The sequence below is a fragment of the Lutra lutra genome, chromosome 2 (genome assembly GCF_902655055.1).
Source record: "Lutra lutra chromosome 2, mLutLut1.2, whole genome shotgun sequence".
Taxonomy (NCBI): Eukaryota; Metazoa; Chordata; class Mammalia; order Carnivora; family Mustelidae; genus Lutra; species Lutra lutra.
In genome coordinates, this window is record NC_062279.1 from 157,680,078 (window position 1) to 157,704,326 (window position 24,249).

Consider the following 24,249-nt stretch of genomic DNA (forward strand, 5'->3'; position numbering starts at 1 on the left):
TCTAAAATAATGATGCACTTGTGGCTAGAACTTAATGTTGTAAGTGGATGGATGAGTAGAAACTGCTCAATCTTTATTCTCTTGAAAATTAACATCTTATAATTTGAAACTTAGCTTTTTACATGCATATCAATATTCAACATGATTATCTGAAAAAATGCTCAGAGCTTTAAGCGTGTGTTGTCAGGTTATGTCAAGAATTATTAAAGGAGAGTGTCATATTTACTCAATGTATTAAATAATCCCGGACCTTCCCATTTGAGATGAAAAGCAAGACAAATTATTTATTAACTTACACTGTGCAGTCATAATTTTTCTTTTTTATGACATAATGCCTAAAACATACAGCATAATATATGCAAAAGTGCTTAGTTTTGGGTCTGACAGATTAAAAGAAATGTGGTGAGTATGTCTCAACTACATCAATGAGAATCAGACCTGAAGGGATAGAAAAGCAACAGGATAGATGAAAACTAAATGTTTAGATGACCTAATAGCAGAGGTTAGTAATCATTGGACTTCTGCCTACTTCTGAATTATTGTTACATGAGAGATAAGTAAACTTTTAGTTTCCATGATTCAACTGTATTTGAGGGTCTTTTTGTTATAGGAGCTTAATCTAAACCCAAGTATTATAGGCTGAATTTTAAACCCCCAAATTCATATGTTGAACTTCTAACATCAGAATATGACTGGGTTTTGGTTTTTGGTTTTTTGGGTTTTTTTTTGAGATAGGGCCTTTAAGAGGTTATTAAGTTAAAATTGAGTCTTTAGAGTAGGACCTAATCCAGTATGACTGGTGTCTTTATAAGAAGAGTAGATTAATACAGACTACATAGACACAGTGATGACTGTATGAGGACAAAGCAAGAAGGTGGTCATTTGCAAGTCAAGAAACAGAAGCCTCAGAAAAATCAAACCTGCTGATAATTTGATCTTGAAACTTCAATCACCAGAACTGTGAGAAAATAAATTTCTTTTTTCTAGTTTTTATTTAAATTCCAGTTAGATAACATACAGTGTAATATTAGAAATTTCTATTCTTTAAGTCACCCAGTATGAGGAATTTCATTATGATAGTCCTAGCAACCTAAGAAAAGTAATATATCCTGGATATATCTATTCATTCAATTTTTACTTAATATTTATTTTGTGACATGCCTTATGTTAATTGATATAGATGTCAAGGTGCCTAAAAATTATCCTATATCCTCATGTAAATCATACAAATGGATAGGGAATATTTCATTCTGGTACAAATTGATTCATTTTTAGGGAATATGTTCTATAAATAAAATATATTCCACCAGTTACTGGTTGAATCTCATCCCCATCAAATTCGTTTGTTGAAGTTTTGGCATCCAGTGTCTCAAAATGGATATGATCTTATCTGAAATACGTTTGCAGCAAATCTAATTAGTTGAGATGAGGGCCCTGATCCAATAAGACTCATGTCCTATTGGACATTTGGACACAGGACAGACAAGCAGAGAGGAAGATGCTGTGAAGACACAGGGAAAACACCATTTGCAAGGAGTGCTCTAGGCTTCCAGAAGCTGGGTCGGAGACATAAAACAGAATCTCCTTCAGGTCTCAGAAAGAACCAACCTTGCAGTCACCTTGATTTCACACTTCTAGCCTCCAAAACTGTGAGTCAATACATTTCTATTGTTTAAGCTCCCCAGTTTGTAGGACTTTGTTATGGTAGCTTTAGCAAACTAATACATCATCCATTCCACAATAAAGATTAAATATTTTAAATTCTGGAATCAGTAAATAAACCTTGCTGCTTGACATTTGGAGCTAACGGAGAAGCCATGTCAGTCTTACACTAATTATTTTCTTATATGTGCCATTCACCAACATACCCTCTATTCTTTCAACCAATCCTTATCGAGTATTTTCATCCATATTCTTTATATAGTGCCATAGAGGTTATGATAAATGCCACTGAACAGGATATGCCACTCGCAGTTTTGAGTGTGATGTATTTCCTAGAAGCACATGGAATAATGATCTGACACTGATTTAAAGTTGCTTAGATTCCACGAAGCAAAAGGAAATAAATCCTAAAGGTAGTATTACCTTTAAATACACACTGAGGACTAGAAGACCAAAGAGGACAGATGGGTTATGTTAATTTAAATCACAAAAATAAGTAGATATCATTGGAGGAGAAAAACAGAAAATCCCTAGTTGCTGGTTATTTTAGAGAATTTGGAAAAATAAAGAAAGAATGAAGAATTGTTTCTCTTATTGTTTTGTTTTGTCTTATTTTTTCACTGAACAATTCCTGGATGTGTGAGAAACAATAGTCAAAAAAATAGCATTTGAATTTTTGTGGCACTTTGCTCTGTATTAAGAATCATCTACTCTTTGTTTTCCCTATATCCCAATGAATATTTAATTGATCTTTAATACAAACAAAATTACTTGTCTTATTATTTTATATCCCCCTCCTCTTTTTTTGCTCTCTACACTTGCAAAGACACACCTGTCTAGATTTGGGAAGTGATCCCATTTATTATATTGTGGTATATAAGAACATATAGAAGGTTACTATTGACTTTACAAAAGTCTAAAAACTCCAGTGTCCTCAGAATGATATGATCGCCATGTTGGACTAAACTAAGGTGGCTTTTTTTCTGTTCTTTTTGTTCATACCAAATAATTGCTTTAGAAAACACAGTTGTTTCCAGAATCTCTCTACAATGACTAGCATGATCAGTAAGTAAAATCTGGATAACTTGCTTCTTCAAATCTCAGTGTCCTCTTATTGTTGGTGGGGCCAGGATGGAGGAGAGGGTACATTTTGAATATGAAAGAAAGTACAATTAGAGCCTTGAACTAAAAGCATTAAAAAATCTTTGTTTTCCATGGTGTATGTGTGGGGGGAGGGGGGATACTTTAATGAGAACAAATATTTAATTATATTAAATTATAATATAACATATTGCAATCTTCTTGAGAAAGCATTAAAAAGTTGCCTAAATTCTAAGAATTAGAGAAAAGGCTCCAATTACATATATATATATATATAAAACTTTATCCAAAGACATTTAGTCAAAAAAGGTAAAATTATCATCATCACTATTATTATCAATGTCATTGTACATTATGATTATCAGAATAGCTGTAGAGAAAATTCAACTCTTGATTAAATATTGGCAGAAATGGCAAATAAAGTACATAATATTATTCAGATCCACTCTGACTTCAAATTTCTTTAAGAAAGGTATCCTGATTCTGGAAAATAAGGTTTAGGGCTCCTTAAAAGAGGGAGACAATAAACAATTCAAGTATTTTGAATGAACTTCTAAAATACATAATAGTTTGGGGAAAGGAAGTATGAAATTACATTTTTCAGGTATGATGTTCTTAATCAAATGACTCTTGAGCCTATAGTAACATGAAATATATTTCAATCTTCTCACAAATGGAACACCTATAATCTAAGTGTCAAGGAAACAACTCTGAGTTTAAATTTCTGCAAGTTTAAAGATTTATGCTAAGATCCCGGTGTAAGAAAACTGCAATTGAATGCAAGCTTGGACATAATTAATAGTTCAGCTGTATAATTTTTCACTTTTCATTTCAAGGATTGTCACTAAAATAGCAGTTTTTCTCCTCTCGCTAATCCAACAATTTCATACTGACAGCTTATCATCATGAGAATTTACTATCACATTACTGCTTTACACACTTCAAATACAAACATTTCCAAGCTAAAATTAGATACACTAAGAAATATGGCTTTTAGTTAATGATTTATGTTTCTGCTTTGGAAAAAGAAATGTTCTCTTAAATATATTATACTGACAAGTAGCTTCCAAACTTTTTGTTGAAGCATTCAAAGGGAATGTTTTATGATCACTGATCAATAAAAATAGTGCTTTGGCATATTTATATTCCTCTCCCCACCAAAAAAAAAAAAAAAAAGAAAAAGAAAAAAGAAGGAAAATGCTACAAGAGTAGGTCACAGTGATTAACATTATGTGCATTATAATCTAGTAGATCAGGATATACTTCTCAGATTTTCTGTTGACTGGCTCTGTGGTTTGGGTGAATGGTTTACTTTCTTATAACTGTCTCAGCTATAAATTGAATCATTAAGAGTTTTCACCTCTGAAGGTGTTCTGAAAGACTGAATACAGTAGTCTGCCTTATGTGTGGGTGATATGGTCGAAGACCCCAAGTGGTTGCTTGAAACCACAGATAGCACCAAACCCTACATAAACTATGTTTTTTTCCCACCATATATACAGACCTATGACAGACTTTAGTTTATAAATTAGGCACAGTAAGAGATGAACAATAACTAATAGTGAAATAGAATATACTAAATAATACACAATATAATATGAACAATATGAAATTATAACAATGTACTGTAATAAAATTGATGTGAATGTGGTCTTTCTCAAAATATTTTACTGTACTGTGCTCATTTTTCTTCTTGTAATGATTGCAGATGCTAAAATGCCCACATGATGAGATGAAGGGAGGTGAATGACAAAGGCATTGTGATTAGTGTTAGGCTAATATTGACCTTATGATAATATTTTAGAAGAACAGTCATCTGCTCTTGGATTTTGGTTGACTTTGGGTAACTGAAATCATGGAAAGAGAAACCATGAACGGGGGGACTACTGTCATACAATCCACTGGAAACTTAGGTAGAAGGAACAACAAAGTGTTGAATAGCTGTTACCTTATGTTTTTATCATCATTGTTTACCGGGCAGTATGCAGGGCCAGGTGTTGGGCTAAGAAGTGAGGACCTAAAGATGAGGAAGCCACAATTCTCTGAGATCCTCTCAAACTGTGTTGTAAAGCAAAAAGGAAGTGGCCTATGTGAATACACTTTGAAAAATAAGAAACTCAACATAAATATAAGAATGTTTTGCCAATAGAATCATCACCAGTACCCTTAAAAATAACTTAATGTTAAAATGTGGGTCAGTATTTCACTTCAGAATGTTATTGGCTTGTATTTCGCAACCATACTGATAATATCTTAATCTCAAATACATTAAAGAACCTTAATGTTAATCAGTAAATCAGTTGACTCAATTACGCATTCATTCATGTACTCCACAGAGATTTACAAGTGTCCACTCCATTCTGGGGACTCACTTGCCGGCCTTTTTATTTACCCAGTGTTTTGTTTCTCAAGCACACAGTCACAGCTTTCTTTTTCTTTAATGTAAGGCCATTCCTTATTTTATGTCTGACCCTCTAGGAAGGCTTTATGGTATACTCTTAGTAGAATGTTTTGTGGGTAATTTAAAAATGTCTTAAAAAGATTAAGCTTCCTTAAACCATCAAAGTACCAATTCTAGTGGAAAGGCTGACATGAAAATGAATACCTGGCACAGATTTGGCTGGGCTTGGGAAAACAACAATTTGAGAGCTTGGACTTTGGCAGATAATAGTACTAAGATCTATTGGAATTGCATTTAAGGATTTCATACACATGAAAGAAACAATCTACTGCTGAAATTGGTTTGATTTACAGCTCAAGATAACAGTGCTTCTACATCTCAAATGCTAAAAGAATGTATTTAGTTGCTTTAATTCACTATTAATTGATTTTTTAATGCACTACTAAAGAATAATTCTTTCCAAGGTCTACAAGCATAAATAACACAACTATGTTATCTTTTCAACTTGCTGACTGCACAATACCATGAGCATTAAAACTATGGTATAACAGAGTAGTTTACTAGCCATTACTGTAACAAGAAATTACAAATTGGTAGTATTTGTTAAAATCTATATAACATCAGAATTTTATTTTAAAAAACAGTAAAAGCAAACATCAAATGAGTTAAAAATGGATTTTATATGTTACCATTTATTTTTAGAGTGCAAATATGAATTAGATCTCCCCCGCATGACCCTGGAATAATAATAGTATATTTTAATATTTGTGATTTTTAGAGTTTAGGTAGTACCTACCTACCAAGATGCTTACTTGTGAAATTCCTTTTAAGGATATGAAAGAAAAATAGCATAGTATAGGGAAAATATGCATTGGAAGTTAATTAATAACCTCTCCTATTTTTCTAATAGAATCTAGAGGTACCCCATTCTTTGCTTTATTCTTCATCCTTGTGAACTGTTTATAGGGTGAACTATACTGATAAGACTATTCAAGAATCCATCTCATTGTGGGGAGCTCTAATGATCCTAAGGTCCTTCCTTGTGCTCAGCAGAAGCTTATTTACCTGTAGCTTCTAGTCATTAAGTTCTAATCTTCCTCTTGGTGCTAAAAGAGTTTCATTTTCTTTACACTCCTTAGTCCATTAACCACTAGAAAGCAGGTATCTAGTCTCTGTTTCCTTCTCATTAAACAAGCAATGTTGTCAATATTTCTTCCCAGAATACAGCTCTGACTCACCATCTAGGGGAATTGCTTCTGAGCATGTCCTACTCAGGTTTTTCAATCTTGTCCATAATATCTCATCAGCGTAATTTATCAAGTTTTATTTGCCATAGTTTTATTAAGAAAGAGGAGGTTTTGCTTGTTGACCCAAAATTGGTTAACATTATTAACATTTAAAATTTTATATTAAAATATGGAATATTTGTTAAAATATTTAGTGTGGTAATATACACAAACTACTTTGGATATTCTAACAGGCTCTCATGTCTCTATCCTTCCTGTGAATGATGCCGAGACTTGACCATAATACTCTGAGAACCACACAGAGATGATAACAACTGCCGATTTTCCACACCCATGCTCACCCCCCTGTCTTCTGACGGCTCTCTTGCCTACATCACAATCCTCTCACACCTGCACAGCCTGAACAGCCTCTGCACTGTTCCTCCTCTTCTGCTCCTACATCCTTACAGTCTTCTTAGTAGCCAAAGGGCTCTTTCAAAAACATAAAGTAAATTGGGATGCCTTGGTGGCTGAGTCAGTTAAGCATCTGACTCTTGGTTTTGACTCAGGTCATGATCTCAGGGTTGAGAGATAGAGTTCCCAGCTGGGTCCTGTGCGCAGCATAGGGAGTCTGCTTAAAATTCTTTCTTTCTCCCCCTCCCTCACCCTCTTCCCCTGCTCACACACAGACTCTCTCTCTCAAAATAATAATAATAATAATAATAAATAAAATAAAATAACAACCAACCAACCGAACAAACATAAAGTAGATCAAGTCATCATCTGCTGGAAACAATTCCAGAGATTCCCCATTATTATGAGAATGAAATCCCAACTTCTTGCCCTGTGTCACCTCTGTAATTCATCAGAAGCCCCTCATACCACTTGCAGAGCTCCAGCCCTTTCTGTCTTTTCCTTCTGTCTCAATCAGGCCAAGGGGATCCAGCTTTGGGCTGCAAGCATTGACTGTCCTGGCTCGGAAGTGCTTTCAGTGTATATTTGCCTGGCTGCCTCTTTCAGATCACCTAGGTCTGAGTTTACCTGTCTCTTCCTTCTGAAGCCTTCCCTGGCTACAGAATAAGAAGCAGCTTCTCTCACCACTTTCCATCACAACACTATTTTAATACTGTAATAGTACTTGCCATCATTAATATCCTCTCATTTATTTATTTGTTTTCTATTTCCCTAATGAGAGATGGCCCACTATAGCTGCAAACTTAATGACGTTCTTTAAAGCAATGCTTGGCACTTAGATTTTGTTGAATGAATGGGTGCATGCATTTCTGGCTCCTGAATAGCAGGTTCATGGCTGTGATGTACCAAGTGATGAACACCTCAGAGTCTGAGCCTGGGTTTGAATTACTGATTTGTGCTTGCTAACAGTCAGGCTTTGAACAAGTTATCTAGCATGTCTGAGTCTGAAGTTATACATCTAAAAAAAAAAAAGGGATAAAATGTTACTTTCTTCTTCAGGTTATTGAAAGGATTAAATCAATTTAAAAATTTGAAGTTAATATTTAATAACCTCTTTTATTTCTCTAAAAATATCTAGAGGAACCCCATCCTTCATTTCATGCTTCACTCTTGCATAGATAATTGCTATGTAAATTTAGCAATGAATAGTAATGCAGTTGAATTTTCAGTGTCTGGGGCTGCTACCGTGTTGACTCATATTACACTTGAAATATAATGTAAAACTCTCTAAGTCTTTTTTTATGTGTGCAGCTGGGAAGTGCCATCTCTCTCTTTTTGTGCTTATGCAGTTACCTTTTGGGAGCCAATTACAGAATTTTATATCAATTAGCTTTATTTTGCCACACTTAGTTCATTGTTCAAAAACACTGAAAATGTTGACAATTCCAATTTTATTATTTATTAAATGTCAATTTGGATATTTGGTACCAGGTCTTAATCTGCAATCTGAGGTACTCAACCCAAGTGATCTCAGTCCACAGACCTATGCAAGGATTTGTGGGGCCATCTTCTAGCAGCTTCAGAAGAACAGAGGAGTCAGAGTGTCCCCCTTATACCAGCTGTTTCTTAAGTCACTTTAATTCAAAATCATCAATATGTCAAAGTGGCATATTTGGGGTGACATATTCTGGTCCCCTTCAAGGCATTAAGTTTAGGTTGAGGTTCTCTTTCTTTTCTTTTCTTTTTTTCCTTTCTTTTCTTGTTATTATCATTGTCTGATTTCTCCAACACATTTCGAAAAGACTATCTTTCTTCTACTAAATTGCTTCTGCACCTTTGTCAAAAACCATTTGAGCATATTTGCATGGGTCTATTTTTGGATTCTCTATTCTGCTCCACTGATTTGTGTGTCTACCTTTCTGTCAATACCACATAATCTTGATTACCATTGCTATATACTAAGTCTTGAATCCAGGTAGAGTGTTTCCACCTACTTTATTCTTCTTTTGCAAAATGATTTTAGCTATTATAGTTTCTTTGGCTTCCCATATAAATTTTAGGGTAATCTTGTCTACATGTACAAATAACTTGCCTACATTTTAGTAGAAATTGTGTTAAGCCTGTATATCAATTTGGGGAGAATTGACATTTTTACTATATTGAGTCCTCCCAGTCTGTATGCCTCTCTATTTATTTAGATCTTTAGTTTCTTTCGTCAGCATTTTGTGGTTGTCAGCCTTTTGGGGCTGGATGGTGCCATGTCGTCTCCATTGATACTGTGGCTGGGTGCAGCTCCCCACTGGGCCTTCTGTGACATCACCCCAGTGGTGCTGGGGTAACTCATGACAGCCTATCAAGGATGGGAGTCTAGGCTCTCTGCTAGACCTTTGCTTTGCTAACAGGGATGGAAGTAGGCCACAGTGTTTTTAGTGGGTGTTGGCTAGAGTAGAAGTATTGTCTGAAAGTTTCCCATTTTCCTTGGTTACTCCTGGTTCTTTAGGTAGAGAAAGCAAGATTCTTTTGTCTGCATCAATGGTGGTTCCAAGTTGATAGTTTCCTCATTGTGTCATTCCTTTGTCCTGTGGTTTCCTGCTGGTCTGATTTCTTCTTTGCATTTTTGAGAGTTTTCTTATATTTGTTTTATATACATTGTCTAGGGTTTTTAGCTATACCTAGAAGGAGTAATAGGGTACATGAATTTCATCTTCCTGGAGACAGAAGATAAAAGTTGCAGGGTAAGTGTTACTTTTTTCCCAATGTGTGTTTCTATTCTCTGCTTTATTAGATCATTACAAAAGGCTGGTATTAACTTCATCACACTTATGAAAATATTGGACAAAAAGTTAAGTGCCTTATCCTGGTCAGTTTGTGCGTGGAACTATTCTTTGTACCAAAGGTGTATATTTTTAAAGATTAAGCTCTTATCATATGAATACAATGGGTTTTAAAGATTAGGATCTCTTCAAATTAATATTAGAATGGTCATTAATCATTAAAAAATCATGCTGGATCAAGGTAGGAGTTAGAAAATATATTATGTTTGGTTTCATGGAAATATGCCAACTAGAGTCATTTTCTAAATTCTAACAGAAGGTTTAAAAATCTTGGTTCTTCTGATGTCTGGCTGTTTTCTTAGAGCCAGTCATTTAACTTTTCTAGGTATCTGTTTCCAAATTTGTAAAACAATGGTAGTAACACCTGTCTTGCCTATTTCCCAGAATTCTTTTAATGATGAAATGAGTTAGGATATGAGTAAATATTTTCTAAGTTGTTAAGCTATTTATAAATGTAAGATGTGATTTTAATGTCCATCATTATTACTCAAATAGTTATGAGTAGTCTCCTTATCCAGCAAAATGGAAGGGAATAAGATACAGCAGGCTTAAGGAGGGAAATATCAGCAACCATAAGAGTAGGCTTTGCAAATATAATAGGTCCAAAAAATGCAAATGATTATTTGGCAGGCTGTAGTATTATATATACACCAATGTGATGAAGAATCACATGTAATTACATAAAACAAGTAAATGAGTTGAGAATTTCTTTCTCTGGAAATTTTAAAATTAGATTTATTATCCAATACAGTTTAGACATGACATCAAGAAAATAAAAAGCACAGAATCAGTTTTATTTCCTCTTTCATTCCAACACAGGACATCTATTCCTGTCAGGCCAGTCTTCTAAATATACCCCCCTGCTTGCCATCCCATGATTCCCCTTCATTCCCTCCTACCCATTCTTCAGGATCTACCAATATTCTCGCCTCCCCCATTAACTTTCTCTAACAATTCCAGCCTACTCTACTCTCATCCTGTTCTGAAATCTTATTGCTGTCATAGCCTGTACCACAAAATTAGGCATTTAATTATATATTGCCTTGCATTGTTTTCTAATTGTGTCATGGATATCTTCTCTTTCATGCTAAATTATAAATTATCAGAGAAGACCAGTTCTCATGCTTTTCTGTTTCTCCTTCAGCATTTAAAAAACATGGGAATATACTAGCTACTCAAGGAATAATGAATTGACCAAATGACTTTTCTGGCTCTTTATAACTCTTTAGCTCTATAGTATTAAAGATGTAGAGAGAACAAGAAGACCAAAGATAACTATATTAATTACCTTGAGTGATAAAGTTATTTAGTACACCTGGGCTCTGGCAGTTACTGAGATATCTAGTTGGCAGAGTAGACTGCAGTGATGAACTAAAGGGCCATACACTTTGAGTTCTAGAATGAGTCATCACTACCTGCAAAGCAGATTAGTTAAAAAGAGATCTTTGTGATTTATGTCACCATTTACTTAAATTGTCTTGGTGTCAGCCATTTTGCATCCTATCCTCAAAATAAATCAAGGTCGGGAGGAGTCAAGATGGTGGAGAAGTAGCAGGCTGAGACTACTTCGGGTAGCGGGAGATCAGCTAAATAGCTTATCTAAAGATTGCAAACACCTACAAATCCAACGGGAGATTGAAGAGAAGAAGAACAGCAATTCTAGAAACAGAAAATCAACCACTATCTGAAAGGTAGGACTGGTGGAGAAGTGAATCCAAAACGACGGGAAGATAGACCGCGGGGGGAGGGGCCGGCTCCCGGAGAGTGGCGGAGCAACGGAGCACAAAATCGGGACTTTTAAAAGCCTGTTCCGCTGAGGGACATCGCTCCAGAGGCTTAACTGGGGTGAAGCCCGGGCGGGGTCAGCGCGGCCTCAGGTCCCACAGGGTCACAGAAGAATCGGGGGTGTCTGAGTGTCGCAGAGCTTACCGGTATTAGAACGGGGAGCCCGGCTACAGAGACAGAGCCGAGGGTGACTCTCAGCTCGGGGTTGCCTTGGACCGCTCGCAGGCTCGGTCAGCTCGGAGTGCGGCCGGAGGCCAGGGTGACGGGAGTCATTGGGCGCTGTTCTCTGAGGGCGCACTGAGGAGTGGGGCCCCGGGCTCTCGGCTCCTCTGGGCCGGAGACCGGGAGGCCGCCATCTTCATTCCCATCTTCCGGAACTCTACGGAAAGTGCTCAGGGAACAAAAGCTCCCGAAAGCAAACCCAGCAAACCCGAGCAGATAACTCAGCCCGGCCCCGGGTAAGGGCGGTGCAACTCCGCCTGGGGCAAAGACGCTTGAGAATCACTACAACAGGCCCCTCCCCCAGAAGATCAATGGGAAACCCAGCCAGAACCAAGTTCACCTACCAAGGAGTGCAGTTTCAATACCAAGGAGAGCGGCGGAATTCCAGAGGAGAAGAAAGCAAAGCACGGAACTCATGGCTTTCTCCCCATGATTTTTTAGCCTTGCAGTTAATTTAATTTTTTTTTTCTTTTTCAATTTTTTTTTCTTTTTCTCTTCTTCTGCTAAATTTTTTTAACTTTTACCGTTTTCTTTTTTAATGTTTTTTAAATAGTTTATCTAATATATATATATTTTTTCCTCTTTTTATATTTTTTCTTTATCGGCTTTCTTTTTTTAATAGTTTCTTTTTTTTTTTTTCTTTTTTCTTTCAGAACCCCTTTTTACCCCTTTCTCCCCCCTCACAATTTGGGATCACTTCTGATTTGGCTAAAGCATATTTTCCTGGGGTTGTTACCACCCTTTTAGTATTTTACTTGCTCCTTCATATACTCTTATCTGGACAAAATGACAAGGCGGAAAAATTCACAACAAAAAAAAGAACAAGAAGCAGTACCAAAGGCTAGGGACCTAATCAATACAGACATTGGTAATATGTCAGATATAGAGTTCAGAATGACAATTCTCAAGGTTCTAGCCGGGCTTGAAAAAGGCATGGAAGATATTAAAGCAACCCTCTCAGGAGATATAAAAACCCTTTCTGGAGAAATAAAAGAACTAAAATCTAAACAAGTTGAAATCAAAAAAGCTATTAATGAGGTGCAATCAAAAATGGAGGCTCTCACTGCTAGGATAAATGAGGCAGAAGAAAGAATTAGCGATATAGAAGACCAAATGACAGAGAATAAAGAAGCTGAGCAAAAGAGGGACAAACAGCTACTGGACCACGAGGGGAGAATTCGAGAGATAAGTGACACCATAAGACGAAACAACATTAGAATAATTGGGATTCCAGAAGAAGAGGAAACAGAGAGGGGAGCAGAAGGTATGTTGGAGAGAATTATTGGAGAGAATTTCCCCAATATGGCAAAGGGAACAAGCATCAAAATCCAGGAGGTTCAGAGAACCCCCCTCAAGATCAATAAGAATAGGTCCACACCCCGTCACCTAATAGTAAAATTGACAAGTCTTAGTGACAAAGAAAAGATCCTGAAAGCAGCCCAGGAAAAGAAGTCTGTAACGTACAATGGTAAAAATATTAGATTGGCAGCAGACTTATCCACAGAGACCTGGCAGGCCAGAAAGAGCTGGCATGATATATTCAGAGTACTAAATGAGAAAAACATGCAGCCAAGAATACTATATCCAGCTAGGCTATCATTGAAAATAGACGGAGAGATTAAAAGCTTCCAGGACAAACAAAAACTGAAAGAATTTGCAAATACCAAACCAGCTCTACAGGAAATATTGAAAGGGGTCCTCTAAGCAAAGAGAGACCCTCAAAGTAGTAGATCAGAAAGAAACAGAGACAATATACAATAACAGTCACCTTACAGGCAATACAATGGCACTAAATTCATATCTCTCAATACTTACCCTGAATGTTAATGGGCTAAATGCCCCAATCAAAAGACACAGGGTATCAGAATGGATAAAAAAACAAAAACCATCTATATGTTGCCTACAAGAAACTCATCTTAAACCCGAAGACACCTCCAGGTTTAAAGTGAGGGGGTGGAAAAGAATTTACCATGCTAATAGACATCAGAAGAAAGCAGGAGTGGCAATCCTTATATCAGATCAATTAGATTTTAAGCCAAAGACTATAATAAGAGATGAGGAAGGACACTATATCATACTCAAAGGAACTGTCCAACAAGAAGATCTAACAATTTTAAATATCTATGCCCCTAACGTGGGAGCAGCCAATTATATAAACCAATTAATAACAAAATCAAAGAAACACATCGACAAGAATACAATAATAGTAGGGGATTTTAACACTCCCCTCACTGAAATGGACAGATCATCCAAGCAAAAGATCAACAAGGAAATAAAGGCCTTAAATACACACTGGACCAGATGGACATCACAGATATATTCAGAACATTTCATCCCAAAGCAACAGAATACACATTCTTCTCTAGTGCACATGGAACATTCTCCAGAATAGATCACATTCTTGGTCCTAAATCAAGTCTCAACTATTATCAAAACATTGGGTCATTCCCTGCATATTTTCAGACCACAATGCTCTGAAGCTAGAACTCAACCACATAAGGAAATTTGGAAAGAACCCAAATACATGGACACTAAACAGCATCCTTCTAAAGAATGAATGGGTCAACCAGGAAATTAAAGAAGAATTGAAAAAATTCATGGAAACAAATGATAATGAAAACACAACAGTTCAGAATCTGTGGGACACAACAAAGGCAGTCCTGAGAGGAAAATATATAGTGGTACAAGCCTTTCTCAAGAAACAAGAAAGGTCTCAGGTATACAACCTAACCCTACACCTAAAGGAGCTGGAGAAAGAACAAGAAAGAAACCCTAAACCCAGGAGGAGAAGAGAAATCATAAAGATCAGAGCAGAAATCAATGAAATAGAAACCAAAAAAACAATAGAACAAATCAACGAAACTAGGAGCTGGTTCTTTGAAAGAATTAATAAGATTGATAAACCCCTGGCCAGACTTATCAAAAAGAAAAGAGAAAGGACCCAACTAAATAAAATCATGAATGAAAGAGGAGAGATCACAACGAACACCAAAGAAATACAGAGAATTATAAGAACATACTATGAGCAACTCTACGCCAACAAATTTGACAATCTGGAAGAAATGGATGCATTCTTAGAGACATATAAACTACCACAACTGAACCAGGAAGAAATAGAAAGCCTGAACAGACCCATAACCAGTAAGGAGATTGAAACAGTCATCAAAAATCTCCAAACAAACAAAAGCCCAGGGCCAGACGGCTTCCCGGGGGAATTCTACCAAACATTTAAAGAAGAACTAATTCCTATTCTCCTGAAACTGTTCCAAAAAATAGAAATAGAAGGAAAACTTCCAAACTCATTTTATGAGGCCAGCATCACCTTGATCCCAAAACCAGACAAGGATCCCATCAAAAAAGAGAACTACAGACCAATATCCTTGATGAACACAGATGCAAAAATTCTCGCCAAAATACTAGGCAATAGGATTCAACAGTACATTAAAAGGATTATTCACCACGACCAAGTGGGATTTATTCCAGGGCTGCAAGGTTGGTTCAACATCCACAAATCAATCAATGTGATACAACACATTAATAAAAGAAAGAACAAGAACCATATGATACTCTCCATAGATGCTGAAAAAGCATTTGACAAAGTACAGCATCCCTTCCTGATCAAAACTCTTCAAAGTGTAGGGATAGACGGCACATACCTCAATATTATCAAAGCCATCTATGAAAAACCCACCGCAAATATCATTCTCAATGGAGAAAAACTGAAAGCTTTTCAGCTAAGGTCAGGAACACAGCAGGGATGTCCGTTATCACCACTGCTATTCAACATAGTACTAGAAGTCCTAGCCTCAGCAATCAGACAACAAAAGGAAATTAAAGTCATCCAAATTGGCAAAGAAGAAGTCAAACTATCACTCTTTGCAGATGATATGATACTCTATGTGGAAAACCCAAAAGACTCCACTCCAAAACTGCTAGAACTTGTACAGGAATTCAGTAAAGTGTCAGGATATAAAATCAATGCACAGAAATCAGTTGCATTTCTCTACACCAACAACAAGACAGAAGAAAGAGAAATTAAGGAGTCCATCCCATTTACAATTGCACCCAAAACTATAAGATACCTAGGAATAAACCTAACCAAAGAGACTAAGAATCTATACTCAGAAAACTATAAAGTACTCATGAAAGAAATTGAGGAAGACACAAAGAAATGGAAAAATGTTCCATGCTCCTGGATTGGAAGAATAAATATTGTGAAAATGTCTATGCTACCTAAAGCAATCTACACATTTAATGCAATTCCTATCAAAGTACCATCCATTTTTTTCAAAGAAATGGAACAAATAATCCTAAAATTTATATGGAACCAGAAAAGACCTCGAATAGCCAGCGGAATATTGAAAAAGAAAGCCAAAGTTGGTGGCATCACAATTCCGGACTTCAAGCTCTATTACAAAGCTGTCATCATCAAGACAGCATGGTACTGGCACAAAAACAGACACATAGATCAATGGAACAGAATAGAGAGCCCAGAAATAGACCCTCAACTCTATGGTCAACTCATCTTCGACAAAGCAGGAAAGAATGTCCAATGGAAAAAAGACAGCCTCTTCAATAAATGGTGTTAGGAAAATTGGACAGCCACATGCAGAAAAATGAAATTGGATCATTTCCTTACACCACACACGAAAATAGACTCAAAATGGATGAAGGATCTCAATGTGAGAAAGGAATCCATCAAAATCCTTGAGGAGAACACAGGCAGCAACCTCTTAGACCTCATCCGCAGCAATATCTTCCTAGGAACATCACCAAAGGCAAGGGAAGCAAGGGCAAAAATGAACTTTTGGGATTTTATCAAGATCAAAAGCTTTTGCACAGCAAAGGAAACAGTTAACAAAACCAAAAGACAACTGACAGAATGGGAGAAGATATTTGCAAAGGACATATCAGATAAAGGGCTAGTGTCCAAAATCTATAAAGAACTTAACAAACTCAACACCCAAAGAACAAATAATCCAATCAAGAAATGGGCAGAGGACATGAACAGACATTTCTGCAAAGAAGACATCCAGATGGCCAACAGACACATGAAAAAGTGCTCCACATCACTCGGCATCAGGGAAATACAAATCAAAACCACAATGAGATATCACCTCACACCAGTCAGAATGGCTAAAATTAACAAGTCAGGAAATGACAGATGCTGGCGAGGATGCGGAGAAAGGGGAACCCTCCTACACTGTTGGTGGGAATGCAAGCTCGTGCAACCACTCTGGAAAACAGCATGGAGGTTCCTCAAAATGTTGAAAATAGAACTACCCTATGACCCTGCAATTGCACTGCTGGGTATTTACCCTAAAGATACAAACGTAGTGATCCGAAGGGGCACGTGCACCCAAATGTTTATAGCAGCAATGTCTACAATAACCAAACTATGGAAAGAACCTAGATGTCCATCAACAGACGAATGGATAAAGAAGATGTGGTATATATACACAATGGAATACTATGCAGCCATCAAAAGAAATGAAATCTTGCCATTTGCGATGACGTGGATGGAACTAGAGGGTATCATGCATAGCGAAATAAGTCAATTGGAGAAAGACAACTATCATATGATCTCCCTGATATGAGGGAGAGGAGATGCAACATGGGGGGTTGAGGGGGTAGGAGAAGAATAAATGAAACAAGATGGGATTGGGAGGGAGAGAAACCATAAGTGACTCTTAATCTCACAAAACAAACTGAGGGTTGATGGGGGGAGGGGGTTTGGGAGAGGGGGGTGGGGTTATGGATATTGGGGAGGGTATGTGCTATGGTGAGTGCTGTGAAGTGTGTAAACCTGGTGATTCGCAGACCTGTACCCCTGGGGATAAAAATATATGTTTATAAAAAAAAAAAATCTTAAGAAAAAAATAAATAAATATTGGGTTTAAAAAAAAATAAATCAAGGTCATGTGAAGGGTTAATTTATATGGAGTGTTTTCCTGGTTCACACATAGACTGAATCTAGAAAGGACTAAGACAAGAGGCTTTCATTGGGAAGTTTAGAATTCTCAGAAAATGCTATTAAGTTCTTTTATTTCACTTTAAGAGTAAAAGCAAAAGTAAACATCTTTAAGGGGGTTGCCACTGGGAATCTTGGAAATCATCTAGTTTAACCTTCTCATTTATGGGTCAGAGGCTCTAGAATGTACATAAAAATAAGTTACTGTTGCAAGGGTCCCTTTACCAGTTCAAAGAATGTTCAAAGTACATCATTTTGACTACTTTAGTCCTTTATCTGCTAGTATTTGGATAAGCACATCCAAGACAAAGTTCACATTATTTTATTTAAAAAAGTGCTCTGAATTTAAACTCCAGATTTGTTACTTCTTAGTTATGTGACTCTAAGTAAATATAATGGGTACCTCACAAATCCTGGGTATCAGAAAGAATACCTGGAGCAGAAGATGACTGGTATGATTAAAAGTAATTGATGGAGCCACATTGGCTTAGGTTCAGTTAGATTTTAGAGTTTATCAGGAAGGAACATGGTTGAGTGGAGAGTATAACATAAGGATCAACGGGAGTTATCCTAATAAAATGGTACCTTAGGAGAGATGGGACAGGTGGAACTTACTTGAAAGATGGTCACACTTTGCTAATGACTGGAATGAGCCAATTCTGAGAGTGAAGAGTCAAGAGGGACTTTCACTCAAGGTGTCTTGTTTGGGTAATACGTAGATAGATGATGAGTATACTTTGGGCTGGGATGAACTGGAGGTGTACTACAGAGAATGCTTCTTCCCTACTTCTCATGTCCATATTAGAGAAGGGAAAGAAGGAAACAGCTGAGTCAGTCAGAGAAGATGATGTGATGACAGGAGCAAAAGTCAAAGTGACACAATTGGCTTTGAACATAGAAGAGGGTTACCAGTGAAGATATGACAGATATATCCCATCCATAGGATGGGAAAGATGGAGAAAGCATACTCTTTACTAGAACCTCCAGAAAGGAATGCTAACCTGATGATATTTGATTTTAGTCCAGTGAGACCCATTTCTGATTTCTGAACTGCATCATTGTAAGAAAATGAATTCATGTTATTTTAAGCTGCTATGTTTGTGGTAATTTGTTAAAGCAATAATGGGAAACTAATATACTCTGCAACTCACCCAATATGCTCTTTTTCTCCTCCTTGGGTGGGAGTTTATAAATGCATAGACTCTTCCCCAGACTGCCAAAGATGAATTCTGGCCCCTCCACATCCTAGCTCTGTGACCATAGTTACTTAATTTCCATGCCACTATTTCCTCATCTATAAAACAGAGGTTATAAGAATACCTTCCTTGAAGTGTTGTTGAGTGGATTAAATGAATTAATATATATGAAAGCACTTAGAAAAATGGACACACAGTAAACACTATAAAAGTGTGTGTTATTATCAGTGGTATATCCACCTCTACAAATTATTTGATAACCAGTTGAAATGTCATTTCTTTCGTAAAAAATGCCTACTCCTCCTTTTCTGGACATTAAGATCTCTCTTCCTTATGTCCAAAGAGGAGTTTCTCTTTATAATTTTTTATTGCATTCGGCAATTTAAATTTTATGTAATCACTTTCATACATGTTGAATCATCTCTAAGAGATAAGATCTTGCAAAGAGTTACTGATAGGTGTTTTTTTTTTTTTTGCTTATTTATATTAATCTCATTATTCCCACAGTTTTTGGGCCAGTGTTTTGCATATTATAGGATCTTACTAAACATATTTTGAAGTACCAATGGTATTTTTAAGAAAGAAAGTAAATCACCCACTGAATGGTGGTTAGCAACATCTGCATCAAGAATTAATCAAAACCTACAAGAGTGTCATAGAAAATATGCTCCAAAAATAATTGACAGGATTCAGAGTTTTTTATCAATCTAGATAATTTAAATCCTATGTTAGATCAAGACTGCTTTTTAGTTAATTATTATACTCTAAACTATATTTTATCAAGTTCCCTCTGAAACTTTTCTCTTTTTAGAAATGCTTTGATTAAGAAGCATGATGTTGTAGGGACTGAATTTTAGTGCTGTGCAAAGACATGACAGGAGCTCTCATTTCTGAATTTCTAGAACCTATCCATTACGACTGTCATATGTGGCTAAAAAGTTGACTTCAGAGGGTTTTCTGATAATACTGGTCAGTTGATCCGTATTTTAGAAATAGAGTGAAAAAAGTACAAACATAATTACGATGGAAATCAGTATTTTAAGTTCTAAAATTAATATTCTCATTAGTGGCTATGTTTATGTTTTATATACATCTAAAGTTAGTCTCAAAACACTGATAATTACTGTAAGAATATATCCTGGCCCAGCATAAGAAATGAAATCCAATTAAGACCAGCTGCCATTAACCTTTGTCGTATTTTTTTGAAATTATTCTCCGAACAGTCCCAATTTTTGTTAAAACTGTGGAAGAAAAAGTTAATTATTGAGAAGGAGGGAAATTAAGTCTTCTAAGCCTTATAAGTTCTGACTTTGTGGCTCAAAAAATAAGTTGATTCACATGGTTCTGCTTTTTATCACTATTTTGATATTCCAGCATCATATCTGTAATTTAATTACATGATACAAAAACACCTCTTTACTTACATCCTGTGCATCATATACTCAGGGAAGAGTTATTCATTCTATTGAACAGCTCACTGATTTTTTAGAGTTACAATAATTAGGGATTTTTTTTTTACATAAAATAGAAAAACACAATGTCTCATACATTAATGATGCTGAAGACAAAAAAAAAAAAGAAACAATCTTTAAAAAGAGTATATATTATAACTGAGGAAAACATGTCTTCAGGTTGCAAACTTTTCAAAGCTCTATGTCAAATGAAAAGGTAAACCCTTCCTTTCAGATACCACTAATCTCATACCGAAAAAGTAACTCTCTTTTGAAAAGGTAGGTTGCTGATGCTTTCACAGACAAGCTATTTACTCGTTTTTAGTGGCTCTGAATTGATCCTGCTAATGCAGAAACTGGCTTTCTCAGATTTGTTTAGCTTTCGGTGTTAGTGATTTTTTTTTTTTTGAAATTTCTCTTTTGCTGTGTTAGAAATAACTGTAATGATTTTTTCTCATGCTGATTTTTAAGTGCTTAAAGGAAAGCAAGGGTTGATAGCTCATCAAGACACACAAGACTCCCCTAAGAGTTGACAACTTCCATTTTGAGAATGCATTAACCAAATACTTCCGTTTCCATTGGAGGGTGTCATTAGAGGCACTTAAGCAAGAAAGCTACTAGGAGAAAAAACACCCCAGAGAATTTGTGTAAAGACTTTGATGTACCCTTTGTTCCATATTTTAAAATGATATATAACTCAAAGAGCAACTCCATTAACAGATCATTGGATTATCATGAGTTGTGATGAACTTAAGCCTGTGTAATATTCTAACCCAACCTCTTGCTTTATGAGATCAAGAGCACAGGCATCTGCCTTAAAGAGTCATCTTACTTCCTCTTCTCTTGGATACCACCAGGATTTACAGTGTCTGGGGCAAGAGGCAGAAGTAATAAAGTCTTACAGGAAGAAAAAAAGGTTACATCAGGTCATTATCAGAAATGAAAACATGATGAGCAATGGGTTAAGCTGCTATTACTAAATCAGTAAGTCCTGAAGAAGAGAGCTCTGAATCTGTTTCCTTCAGAAGGAAAATTTGCTTATACCTAGTATAGACTAAACACTATTGAGAGAAATAACTGTGTGGGATCCTAACTGTGCACCATATTCTGTGCCAGGACATTATATATTTTATGCAAATTATATATATACAATTTATTATAATTTATTATATCTAATTTATTGTAATTATATTAGATGCAAAATGTAAATTATAATATGTGTAATATATATCATATGCATATTATATATATATATATATACATATATATATATATATATATAAAATTTCATGTGAGGGCTAAGCTAACTTTGCATTTAGGCATTATTATTGCTACATTAAAGATACTTCCAGAGAAGCATAGGTAGTAAATCATTTAAATGGGACCTGGATGCACATCTTCTTGATTTCAGTGTGTGGTCTTTATTCTACATCATATTGGTCTTAACTTGATTTTGATTTTGTTCTCCCCTTTATTTCCTTTCCCTGTGTTTCTTAATCAGGCAAAGGTAGGAATTGACTCTACATAAAGACTAATTTCTTTACCTCATCAGATTATTTTATTCTTTTTTTTTTTTTCAAGAGAGAAAACAACAGTGAGACAGAGAGACAGAGAGGGTGGGGAGGGACAGAGGGAGAGAGGTTCCATGCCCCTCATGTATCTCATGATCCTGAGATCATGGCCTGAGCAGAAATCAAAAGTCAGATGTTTAACCAACTGAGCCACCCAGCTGCCCCTAATTATTTTATTCTTAAGGAAGATTCATATTCTGTTTTTCTCTCAAAATATCCAGCCTTTATTCTTTTAGTGGACTGAATTATGGAGTACCCAGATGAGCCTTAAATCCAATCACATGTATTACCAAATAAAGATGTGTCTCCCTCTGGGTTTCTCCCTCTAGAGGGAGGCAAAGACACAGAAGAGGAGGAGGTAATATGACCATACTGGTAAAGCTTGAAGTCAAGAAGCCACAGGTGGGGAGGGAGACAACCATAAAAGAGTCTTAATTTCAGGAAACAAACTGAGGGTTGCTAGGGGCTGGGGAGGATAGGATGGCTGGGTTATGGACATTGGGGAGGGTATGTACTATCATGAGTATTGTGAATTGTGTAAGACTGATGATTCACAGACCTGTACCCCTGAAATAAATGATACATCATATGTTAAAAATAAATAAATAAATAAAATTTATTAAAAAAAAAAAAAAGGAAGCCACAAGCTAAGAAATTCCTGGAGCCACTAGAAGCTGGAAGAGACAAGAAGTGGATTTTTCCTGGGGTCCCTAGAATGAGTGCAGTCCAGCTGATGCCTTAGGTTGACTTCCAGCCTCCACAAATATGAGAAAATAAATTTTTGTTGTTTTAAGCTAGGAAGTTTGTAGTAATTTATCATGGCAGCCACAGAAACTAATAATAACTCTGCTCTTTTAAATTCTGAAATTGGTGGCAGGGGAAATTATAATGTAAAAACACAACATGCTCACTCTAACCCTGTGAGGTAATAGAAACATAGATAAACTGTAGGAAATACAGGGGCATTTTACTTCTGCATAAGCCTGTAAGGCTCCTCAGGGTCATACAGTTTGTCTTTTTCTACCTTCTTGTGCCCAAATATCTTCTGATTACTGGGAGATAGCCTGTGGTCAATAGTTATTTGTTGAACAAATCAACCTGACTTGGCAGCAGCTCCAGCAGAACTAGGACATTTCAGGAAAGAATAAAAGGTCATTTATCCTGAGAGAAGTGTTAATTCTTGCCTGAATTCTCATCAGCATGCTAACACCTGCTCTGACTCACGCATTTAGTTCTATCAGCATGTTGAAACTAGCCAGCCTTTGTGACATGCTGAAAAGAAGAGAAGTGAGAAATGCAGTGGTGAATGTGCATAGTCCTCAGGGTGCAGTGGTAATCATGCTTGAGTCATCAAAGGTGAACTCTGTTATTTTTTCAGCTATTAAAATAGAACTTTCCAGAAATCCTTAAAATGTGAGAAATGGGAATGGTGGGCAATACATAAATCTAAATGGCATTGACGTAGGGCTAGTATTCCATTCTCCCAAGTCAGCTGGAAAGCTGGGAGGAATCATAGTAAATCTGGGAATAGATGGGGGTACTTCTTAGTTGGACCCTTCACATCTGAGCTGCCCATCAGCCAGGATGCATCAGTTCTGCCATACTATGGCTCTACAGTAAAGTCCAGTCTTGCTAGTTGGTGCCTTGCAAGACCAACTGTCATGTATTTTTAACATCATTTCAATTCATCCATTTTTTCTAGAATATATACTCCCTTTTCCATCTGCAGTATTTTGACTCCAGTCAGCCACTATTTGGATCCCTGTCTCCCACTTTCTTTGCCCAAAATAGCTTCTTAGGAGATTTCTCTTCCTACAGAATTGTTCTCTATAATTTATTGTTAACACAAACTTTCTTGAAACTCAATCAGAATGTATGACTGCTCTATAAAATGCATAAAAATACCAAAAAAAAAAGAAAACAGAAAAGAATTTCATCACCGTTGGCTTCCTGTCATTTCACAGGATTAAATATAGATCTCATACTATATGTGTGTGTGTGTGTGTGTGCACATATGTAGACACAGATTTAAATACATTGCATCTGTATTATATAGCAACTACATTCTATAAATGTATAATACCTATATTAATATACTTTTACGATTTGAGCCTCCTATACTTCTACAGCCTCTTCTGCTTTTCCCTATCATGGAGTCAGTGTAATAGTTCTACACATGTCTTGTGACTTTTTAAAATCACCAGCTCCCCAGCTCCATGGTTTTATACAGAGTTGCTGTTGAGTAGGGATACAGTGGTGAGGCTGAAGCAGCAGACATCTATTCTGACTGATTAGGGTTTCTGCTCTATTTGATCGAGGGGTTGGGACTTCATGAAGGCAAAGCCTGAAACAAGGAATTGGATATGAGTGGTTTCATAGTGTTTTGAGGAGGTAATCTCTGGAAGCAGAGATGAG

At 36.4% G+C, this 24,249-nt stretch overlaps 2 protein-coding genes across 9 annotated transcripts in view; one reads left to right on the forward strand and one right to left on the reverse strand.

Moving 5' to 3' along the window:
- Positions 1-24,249, reverse strand: part of KCNIP4 (potassium voltage-gated channel interacting protein 4) — a 1,193,829-nt gene that overhangs the window by 325,491 nt on the left and 844,089 nt on the right. The gene's annotated exons all lie outside the window — the stretch shown is intronic.
- The window catches only part of LOC125093586 (nucleolar protein 9-like), a 30,825-nt gene continuing 15,741 nt past the window's right edge, over positions 9,166-24,249 (forward strand). For 4 of the 5 annotated variants that reach the window (XR_007125290.1, XR_007125288.1, XM_047719008.1 and 1 more), the window contains exon 1: positions 9,173-9,539. The gene's annotated coding sequence lies outside the window, so the exon portion shown is untranslated. Of the gene's footprint in view, positions 9,540-24,249 lie in introns of all 5 variants that reach the window. The other variant, XR_007125289.1, reaches the window with a different exon arrangement.